This window comes from Camelus bactrianus, chromosome 3 (genome assembly GCF_048773025.1).
Source record: "Camelus bactrianus isolate YW-2024 breed Bactrian camel chromosome 3, ASM4877302v1, whole genome shotgun sequence".
Classification (NCBI taxonomy): Eukaryota; Metazoa; Chordata; class Mammalia; order Artiodactyla; family Camelidae; genus Camelus; species Camelus bactrianus.
The window spans coordinates 21,983,659-21,994,967 of record NC_133541.1 but is presented as its reverse complement, the minus strand read 5'-3'; the positions used below and the strand labels follow the sequence as shown (position 1 = coordinate 21,994,967).

Below are 11,309 nucleotides of genomic sequence, written 5' to 3'. Positions count from 1 at the left end.
ATTGGTGGCCAAAAGAGTGACTCACAGTTTATGAATTGTCATTTTTACTATCTAAACTATGGGATTCCCAACTTAAGAAAACTGGGGAAAAGGAGCAGCCTCACCCTCCCAGGATTACTGCTTCCTATCAGTTTAAGATAGAGTGAAGACGAAGAAAAAGAACCCCTGGTTTCTTTCAGCCTTTTCAAGATCAATGCCTCACAGTCAAGAAACATGGGCCAGTAGATGTCACACACTCACCAATTAACATCAGCTTCCTAGGAGGGATGAGTGAAGGTGAGGGACAAATTTTCATTACAATTTACTAGCATGGAAGATGCCACCTATGAAAACTTAAACATAGGAGAAACACTACTCCTCGAGAAAATTAAAATTGTAAGATATTGAGACTTGAAACACGCTGATGCACGTCAGAACCTGTGTCAGGCAGCAAACCAACAAACACTCAGTGTAATTTTATAAACTTCCAAGTACTCAACTAGAAATATATAAAAATAACTCTTCTAAATAACATGAACCAAAAGAAAATGTAAGGAAGAAAATAATAAATATATGGATAGGAATATCAAGCAGGGAACAGAGAAAGAAGAAGGAGAGAGATTAACAAGCAGAAGCTAAAGTTTTAGGTAAAAAAGTCAGCAAAGTATTAACATTTCTTAAAAGTTCTATCTGATGAAAAAGAATAAAAGGAGGGCATCAGTGACAAATCATAAAACTTAGAAACTGGAAAATTATATAAGCACATATGGGTACAAAGGGCGTTAAACTTCAGAGTAAAGATTGAAATAATCATTAGAGAACAGAGTATAAACAAAAGTATGCCAAAATTTTGAAAACTTAAGAATATTGAACTTGCCTCTGAAAAAATAAAAAAGTAGAATTTATACTTCAGGAAGAGCTAGAGAACATCACACATCAGTTGTCGTAAAAGTAAGGTGGTAAAGTACCATGAATGAAAAGAAACTAGGGCCAGAGTCCTTCAGATCTGTTAAAACTAGTATTTAAGAAGCACATAATTAGCACTTTATATCAGTTTTTCAAGAAATTAAAAATGATCTATCCAATGTATTTTAGAAGAATATAATTGTGTCCATACATACACAAACGCACAAATCTAGGAATGGAGGGAAAGACTTGTGTTCAGCAAGACTTCTATGCAGATAGCACATTCTGCCTCTAGGACAGGTTGCCAAAGGTCTAATGAATCCCTATAAAGTTCACAACTTGATCCCCAGAGACACTTCCCAAAACAGGGCATTATGTGTATGGTATCAAAAAAGAAAAAAAAATGTAATCTTTGACTTCACAGATCATTTTATTTAGTAGAAAAGATAATGTTTGCAATAATGTGGATGTAATAATAATAATAATAATAATAATAATAATAATAATAATAATAATAATAATAATAGTAATATGGATATAAAATACAGAATATGCAAAGTAATGTAACAAGATTCCCCAAATCTGTATAAGTAAATAAATAAATGATTCAGTGGAAAGAGGGTGTAAGGAGAAATCAAAGTGTATATAGAAACAGTCAAGAATACTGTCTGTGCTACACAGTAAATCCTTGTGGCTTATCTATTTTACATAAAGTAGTTTGTATCTGTTAACCCCATACCCCTAATTTGTCCCTCCCTCCCTCCCTCTCCCCTTTGGTAATCATAAATTTGATTTCTATGTATGTGAGTCTGTTTCTGTTTCGTATATAGATTCATTTGTATCATTTTTAGATTCCACCCATAAGTGACAACATGGGGAATTATATTCAGTATCTTGTAATAACCTATAATGGAATCTAATCTGAAAAAAAACAACTGAAACACTTTGCTGTGCACCTGAAACTAACACAATATTGTAAATTAACTATACTTCAATTAAAAAAATTAAAAAGAAAAAGGAAAAAGAATGCTGCCTAAGTTAAGGCAACCATGTGACAGGACTCTAAAGCTCATTTAGGGGCTTACCATAAAATTCCAATAACACAAGCTTATATTTTCTAGACTGTTCTGCCTCCAGTTAATTGAAAATAATCTGGAAATTCAAAACAGCCTTCCTCTGGATATTTGCTCACTTGCAAAGCAGACACATTTTTATGATGTGTTTAGTTAGCAGATTAGTGAAGTGGGTATGTCAGAAGGATTCAGCTTGCTAATTAGAGTTTTTAATGAGTTTTTGCTATGTCACTCCTTAGTAGTCTATTTACCATTTTCCATACTGTGGTTTGAAAGCCAAAATCCTAGTGGATTTCAATTAACTCAAAGTATTTCTCCTAAAATCACCCCAGCCGTAATATTTAATGAGTTCAATGAATAGAAGAGATAGTAAAAATAAGGCAAAGTGTAAGAGCATAAGACAGTAATAATGATGCAAGGTATCAGGGCAAATATATAAATATTCATATAAATATACAACAGACACAAACATTAAAATAAAATCAAAAAAATGTATTCAGGTTGAATTCAAGGAAGAATTATTTATATTATACAGGTTACTATGCATGCAGTGATATTTACTTAAATTACTTTTTAATGAACTTGCAGTTAAATTCAAGCTATCTGAGTTTTACAAGCTGTCTACTCTGTGATAGATTATTTCATTTGAAAATTCTGTGGCATTGGTGAATACACCATACCTTATAAGCGGTATCTGTATTATCAACTACATTGAGTTACTAGTATATTGCTTTCTGTTATACTTCTATGGTAAATCCTACATTGGTTTGGCACATATAATAGCAAAATAAAGAAATACCTGTCTATCTATTGAGCGACAGTCTACAGTCCAGAACAACTCCCAATTAAGGAAATCTTAACTGTGCTATATGTTATCTTGCTTTGGTTGCGTTGTTAACTTCACATCAAAGAGGGAATTTAGAAACAGATTTAGGATTTGGTGAGTGCTGAACTTGGTACAAAGCTGAGATTGTTTAACTCTGTCCAAGGTGAGAAGATTCTTTTAACTTCCCTGAATATTTTTATGGAAGATGCAATGTATACAGTTGATTTCCAGCAAAATCTACTTCCCTTCCCATGTAATTTCTCTCTGGGAAGTGGCTTCTCAGCTGGAGATGACATTCCCTAGACCACGTGGTGGTCCTGTGAGTGGTCTCCAGTGAAATGTGAGCAGAATGATCTGTGTCATGACAGATGAAGTCAGTTAAGACTCAGAGGGATCTTCCCCTGGCTCTTTCTTTTCCCTTTTGAGGACTGAGAGCAGAGGATTCTTTGGGTTTCTGAGGGACAGCGGAACCACAGTCTGGGAGCAACTTTGTCCCCGAATCACCATACAGAGAAAGCACTCCCACATCAGACAGGAACACCCACATTAGCTAGCTAAGTGAGTGAAAAGTAAACTCTGATGTTAAGTTACTGAAATTTGAGGGTTTTTTTGTTTTTTTTTTTACGTTATGGAGAACCACCTAACTACAAAAAGAAATGCAGAATTCTACACACACGAATACTTTAAAAGCAGTATCTCAGTGATCATGTGAATGTTTACTAGATATTTTTACAAACTGGTCTCCTAATAATGACCTAGCAAATAAAACCTAACATGTCAATTATCCATATTTCAAAAAGAGTATAAAAATCAAAGTCTGAATGTTAATATTTAGAAAACTGCCTGAGGAGCAACACACACATACACCCATTTTTATTCCTCCAATTTATCAACATATTGTGGACTAAAAAGGCAAATAGGAAAATATGTTTTCTTTCTCCAGGGATTACCTCACATCCTCTTTTCTCTTTATTTTATTATGCACACTGCTATGGGGATCTGGGAGGCCTATTATTAAAACAACCCTTAATCCTAAGGGAAAGAAACAAGCTGGTGATGCAGATGGGGTCTAAGTGAAAAGAATAAGTTATAAAAAAGTTCAGTGAAATCATATTACAGGAGGAATATACAGAACACTCTTTTCCCCATAGAAATCTATCATTGTGTGAAATTAACTTTGTCTCCTTTGTTATTATTCACTGATGGTTAGAGGCAACATAGCTAAAATATGAAAAGAGGAAAACTCTAATTAGTTGCTTGATTCTACTTTTAATAAAATGTATTTACCAATTATATAACTATATTAATAAAATTTCCATACACAACTATCAGAAATTCATTTGAAGGGTAGGAGTATGGCTTCAAACAGTCTTATTGTGGTAGGATCAGAAGCCTTTAATTGCAAGGATTCTCCCTTTATTTGCTCAGTCACACCTAACTAGACAAGCGGCAGGTACTGCACTTAAGCAAGAACAATCAGAATTTCTTCCCAAGGAATTTTAATCGGTAATGTTAGAAATAGTTTTGGTCCTTGGATGTTTAACTTGCAAATTTATGAGCTCTGAATAGGCTCTTTTGCCATTTGGACTCAGTTCCTTCTGGAAAATGAGTAACATTGCAGGTGACCAGCAAGATGAAGAAGGAGAAACACTGCAGATCAGCTTCTCAGGGATGCTCACTAGCCTTTTCGATGTTTAGCTCTTCTACCTCCAGCTTAGGGGAGGACCTTGTATCATTTTTGCTTAATCTGACTTCATTCAATAATGTTCTATGACTTGAAATCCCCCCCCAAAGGCTCTAACTAACATAAATATGTAAAATAACATGAAAAGAAAAAATGAATTTCATTTTCTGGTAACTCCTTGAATCTTTTATGCGTTTTTGACTTGCAGGAGAACTGGCTTCAGCAAAAATTAAGAGAGTCAATGGCCTTATATTAGGACTAGAGGAGAGACACTGTACCTGATTTTTCTGAACTCTAGAATGTACTCTGTCTTTGAACTCTGGGAACTTCCTTCTCTTCTATGTGTTACAGTTTAACCTCTCATAGCTCACCCTGCAGCAATTAAGAACAAAGCCTTTCTATTCAAAGTAGTCTCACTCTCCATCTCTTTTAGTGAAGCACAACCCAATTAGCATTGTTGTAAATTTTACTTTCTTTTCTTATAAATTTATTTATGACATTTTATTAAAAATAAAATTGATCATTTGATGGTTTTAAACCTCCTGTCATTTTCTCCCTTAATTAAAATGTTGCGTGAAATACAAGACTATAGACAATAAGGTTAGATCCTGAGGTTATACACAGTTGAGACTCAAAAAAAATGTGTTTAACTTTAAATCTCAGTCTAATGACCTACGCATATTGTTTAAAGGTGTTACTATAATTTATTCACTAACAGAAGTAAGCAACAACTTTGATAAGTATTTCTTTTGCTTGAGAAAAATTGATAAGAACACTTTCTTTTCCCTTGGAGGCTTTTTTTTTTTTTTAATTTTGAATGGAACATACAAAGTTCAGCTTACTCTATTTATTGTACATTCACTGCAAGAATGACTGTAAGAGCTGGGTGCAGAGGATCCAAACCACATTTAAGCAGAACAAATGTACTGAGTCTCCCAGGCAACAGATCTCAGACTACTGATTGAGGTACCACAGAACCATGCAGGACACAGGATGGGTTGGGACATCACTGTGCTGGTGAATGAACGGGCTATGGCTCAAAACACCAGGTAGAGTAAAGCCATAGTGATTCGGGGACTCTGATTCTGACCCCTCAGTTGGGGTCTGTGGGTGAAAACCACGCACAGGCTTCCCAGCCTCTTTTGCCCTTGCTTGGCTGCACATGTGGTCCTGGTAGTGATGCACTTGGACATAGAATCATTGCTCAGAAAAGTGGGTGCTCAGAACATAATTTTCACACAAGCTACTCTGTACCCACACTAAGGAGGCATAAATCAAAAACCTGGAAACTGAAGCACCACAACTATAAATGTTTTTACAGCAATTAACTCTCAGCATCATGTTCTCATTTAAGTACTTTTTTTTAAATCCAGGATACACAAGGGTAGAGTTATATATATAGATTACTACAATAAGTTTAGTGAATCCATCATCACATATAGATAGAAAATAAAAGGAAAAAACAAAACATTTTTTCCTTGGGATGAAAAGTCTTAGGATCTACTCTCTTAGAAACTTTCACATATATATTACAGCAGTGTTAACTATATTTATCATATTGCATATTACACTCCTAGTAGTTAGTTATCTTATAACTGCAAGTTTGTATCTTTTGATTGCCCTCATTCAATTCCTCCCCTCCCTGCCTCTGGTAACCACAAATCTGATCTCTTTTTCTATGTGATTGTTTTTGAAATATAATTGACCTACAGCACTAAGTTAGTTTTGTTACACAACAGAGTGATTCGATACTTCTATACCTTTTAAAGTGATTTCCACAGTTAAGTCTAGTTACCATGAAAAGCTATATTTTGCCACCCCCAAACCTCTTCCTTGGGGTACACATAACTCTATTCATAGTGACAGTTCTGTCAGTCAACTGCAAACTAAACCATCCAAGGACTTGAGGATAACAGGTATCTGGATAATTTCACATGTCCACACCCAAGGAAGAGATAAGCATGTTCAATTCCCTAGTTCACAGGAAGCTACCCCAGGATCTGTCTGACCTGGAGGACCAAGTGTTTTATGTTTTTGTTTTTGACTTTTTCTCTTGTTTTTGCTTTTACTTGGCTCACATTGAGACCAGCCAGGCCAGTCTATTGAACCTTCTGCCCAATTCTTCCCCAGGAAGGTGGCACTCTGCCGCGCCCGGAAGAAACCAGGCAGGTAGCAGGAAGAGCAACAGAAGACTCCTGCACCACAGGGATGCCCAACCACAGCAGGAACAACCTAGGAGGCAGAGAGGGCAGTGTGGAGGTTGACTCCCCAGAAAGACATGGTAGGAGCTGAACTTCACGGGCCTGAATATGACCTTCGCCCCAGTTGGTCCACTGCCCACTTAATGCCAACAAGTATAAAGAGGAAAGAAAGCCTGGACCTGCATTTTATTCCCACCTCTGGAACCTCTTCCAGCATCACATGAGATAAGACCTCCACTCCACAGTGAGGCTGCAGTGCTACACAGGTGATGCTAATGCTCCCCCAAGGGCCATCACACAGAACTCTGCAAGTCCCTGGGCATGTCTAGCAGAAGTGCTCCCCTACTGAGGCTGGAAAGCAGGAGGGTGGCAGACCACTCTGTGGGCCCTTCTAACACCTCCACAGTGAAATCAAGGATAAAATCACATTAGTGGACGTCTAATCAGCTGACAGACTAGGCTAGGGAGGGAGTTTCACAAAGGTGTACTGCTCTTTTGTTTATTTTGAAAAATTAAAGTAAGGGGATATGGTCAAAACCATTTCCCTATGCTTCAAAAATTCATCTTAATGACTATAATAGGCAGAGAGAGACAAACTGCCGTAAATCTCCAAGGAACATTCCTTCAGCCCTCTCATGCACAATATCTGTTTCTGTTTTTGACTCTTTTTTCCAGCTTTACTGAGGTCTGATTGACACATAAAATCATAACACATTTGAAGTATACAATGTGCCTTGATATATATATATACACACATTGTGAAAGGATTCCCATAATTGAGTTAATTAACACATTCATTACCTTGCATATTATTATTATTTTTTTTTTTTGGTGAGAATTCTTAAGTTCTACTTTCAGCAAATTTTAATTACACCATATACTTTTATCAACTTCAGCTACCATGTCATACACTAGATCTTCAGAACTTACTCATCTTAAAAATGTTACTTCTTCTCAGGAAACCTTTGCCACTTCTGTGAGGCGGTCCCAAGGTAAATCTGAGTGCTGACTGGGGGATGGGGCAGAAGAAAGCATCTTGGCAACAGTAAGCGCCGAAGAGAGGGCTGCAGAGAGGCCTGACTCTTCTGGGGGGTCAGTTGAGTCCACGTACTGAAAACCAGCCCCCAGAGCACAGCTAGTCTCAACAGCGTAAGTTTTCTGAGTCAGTCTCAGAACTTTGTTCCCCAGAAATCTGAATTCTTGCAGCAAGAAACTGGCAAAGGTGAGATCCATGCTTATGTGCAAAAGGCTTGTTCTGTGGGTTGATCTCCATTGTCCAATACACATACTTGGCTGCAATCTCAGAAGTCTCCAACCATAAAACAGCCTCCTTTCTCTGCATCTAGGTCAAATTTTGCTGCAAAATCGTGATAATAAAAACATGCATACAAATTCAAACTCTTCACTTCTTCCATTTTGTGCACTTTGTGCTGTCTGCCACTCTGCTGGCACACAGCTCGCGGAGGCCAGCTGCCTTCTGTCCTGACACGCTGTGCATTATTTCAGCATGTTCTCACTCTTCTTTGAAACTGGGGCACAAACAAGGGCTGACCACCTCCCTTTCCTCTTGAGCAGCTTCTCTCTCCACTTCAAAGGTGCTTTATCGCTTCATATTTGCGATTGTTTCCGAAGCCTCTTCACAGGATTTAGTGGTAGTAAAGGCACTTCCAGATTTCTTTACACAAACGGTTGTTCAACTCTCTGGCTCTTCCCATGAAGCCTGCATGGCCTCCTTTGTCCCATCCATGGATGCAGGTGTCATTCCCCCAGAGCAGGTACGTGAAGGCTGTGCCCAGTTCTTCTGCCAGCTTCCCTAGGAGCACTTACTATTTTTTTATATAACTTCTGTCCATTATTTCAAAATTACAAAAGGAAGAAATAAGGGGAGTGAGCGCCCGACAACCTGAAGCCAGAGGATTCTTCACTTGTGTTCTTAAAAAGTTTTTAAAGGTTCCTTTTAAAAAGAAAATTGAGTTATCATTGACATATAACATTATATTAGTTTCAGGTATATGACATAACAATTCAATATTTGTAGGTATTGTGAAATGATCACCACAATAAGTCTAATTAACATCCATCATCATACATAGTTACAAATATCTTTCCTGTGACGAAGATGTTAAGATCTGCTCTCTTAGTGACTTTCAAAGATGCAAAACGGTACTGTTAACTATAGCCACAATGCTGTACATTACATCCCCATGACTTACTCATTTTATAACTGGAAATTTGTACCATTTGATCCCCTTCATCCATTTCACCCACACCTGCATCTGGCACCCACCAAGCTGCTCTCTATATCTCAGTGCCTTTTCACTTGTTTTCCTTTTTCTTTTTTTGATTCCACACATAAATGAGATTATGTGGTGTCTGTCTGTCTCTGTTGAATTATTTCACTTGGCATAATGCCCTCAAGGTCAATCCATGTTATCGCAAATGTCAAGATTTTCTTCTTTTCCATGGATAAGTAATATTCATTCATATATATACATATATCTCACAATTTCTTTACCTATTTATCCATCAATAGATACTTGGGTTTTTTGCATATCTTGGCTGTTGTAAATAATGCAGCAATAAACATGCGGGTGCATATATCTTTTTTGAGTTAGTGTTTTCATTTCATTTGGATAAATAATCAAAAGTGAAATTGCTAGTTAATTTGGGAGTTCTATTTTTAATTTTTTGAGGAACTCCCATACTCTTTTCCATAGTGGTTGCACCAATTTACATTCCCACCAACTATTTAAAAGCGTTCCCTTTCTCATATCCTCTCCAACACCTTTCATTTCTTATCTTTTTGATATTGGATATGAGGCAGTGTCTCATGATTTTGATTTGCATTTCCCTGATGATTAGTGATGTTGAGCATCTTTTCATCTTTTTCTGTTGGTCACCTGTGTGTCTTCTTTGAAAAAATGTCTATTTGCATTCTCTGTCATTTTTTAATTGGATTGTTTGGGGTTTTGCTATTGAATTGTATGATTTCTTCATATATTTTGAACATTAGCCCTTTATCAAACATATGATTTGCAAGTATTTTCTCCCACTCAGTAGACTGCCTTTTCATTTTGTTGATGGTTTCCTTTGCTGTGCAGAAGCTTTTTAGTTTGAAGTGGCCCCACTTGTTTATCATTGATTTTGTTGCCAAATCCAAGAAATCATCATCAAGATTGATATCAACACGCTAACCACTTACGTTTTCTTCTAGGAGTTTTATGGTTTCAGATCTTATGAATAACACTTAATTTTAAATGAAGCAAATTAAATTTATTTTAAATTAAAGAAAAATTGCTACAATAACACTTAGGCTTCAACTCTTGAAAGTATTAGAACCTAATATACACATTTTTGTCTATGATGTTAATGTATTATAATACTCAAACACTATACATAAACTCATATTATACCATTTGAATAACCTTAAATATCTCACAATATTTTATTGGCATAATTAAATTTTAAAGTAAAATCATATGGTTAAATACATTGTTCTTTTGCTGAAAGCCTTCTTAGTACAACTAATCAGATTAGGCCAGAATTTCTACGTTCAGGGCATCTCCACAAGACTGCCCTCACTGCAGACACTAGCTACAAGCTTGGGGGTCCCCAGGCCATCCTCACTTCTGACCAGCTGGCTATAAATTTGAGGGTTGTAACCACTCCTACATGTTTGATAATTTGCTAGAACAACCCACAGAACTCAGAAAGAGCTATACTTACGATTACAGTTTTATTATAGCAAGTGGGTACAGATTAGAACCAGCCAAGGAAGAGACACATAAAGCAAAGTCAGGAGGATTCCAAACACAAACCCTGTGTTGTCCTCTCCCGATGGAATCAGTAAGCATCAACTTCCAGCACGTGCATGACAACACACAGAGTTACCAACCAAGGAAGCTCACCCAAGCTTCAAGATCTAGAGTTTTGCTTAGGGTTTCACTACATAGGGATAGCTGGCTGGATCATTGGTCATGCTTGTTGAACTCAATTTCCAGCTCCCCTCATCTCTCCAGAGGTCTGGTTGATATCATGTTGCTCAAAGTGCTAATCCTCACATGGTTGGTCTTTCTGGCACAGTTAGCCTCCATGTTGAGTCATCTCCTCAGCAAAAATTATCTAGGGGCCCTCCCTGAGCCACCTGAATATAAACCATCATGTGTAGTCAGAGCCCACTGTGAATAACAATGACACTCTTACCACCAGGAAAGTTCCATGAGTTTAGAGGTGACTTACCAGGAACTGGGGACAAAGGCAAACGAAAGTGATTTGTGGAGAAGGATGACATTGGAACAAGAGTGAAATTATTGACTTGATTTTTACTTTCTGTAAAGCTACAGAGAAGAGGACAGAAATGGGTGCCTGCTTTGTTCACCACCAAATCTCACAGCTAGGAGAAAATCCTACATGTGGTAGGTGTTCAACAAATATTAACTAATTCAGTAACCTTAAAATTATTAAGTGTAGAATCGAGGTAAACCAGATGCTACCTTGCACGAGATTCCAATGGAAGTCAAACATGTAAGGAAAAACTTAACGGGTGGGAAATATGAAATGCAGGCAATTCTTTCTTCAGCCTTAATTTCTGTCCTTTCATTTGGATAAAAATAGCCATTATTTGCCCAGAGAGACAATGC

General features: G+C 37.1%; 1 pseudogene; it reads right to left on the bottom strand.

Annotated features, from left to right (window-relative positions):
* Positions 1-7,623: 7,623 nt before the first annotated feature.
* On the bottom strand, positions 7,624-10,960 carry LOC105069461 (ectonucleoside triphosphate diphosphohydrolase 6 pseudogene; annotated as a pseudogene).
* Between the last annotated feature and the right edge of the window lie 349 nt (positions 10,961-11,309).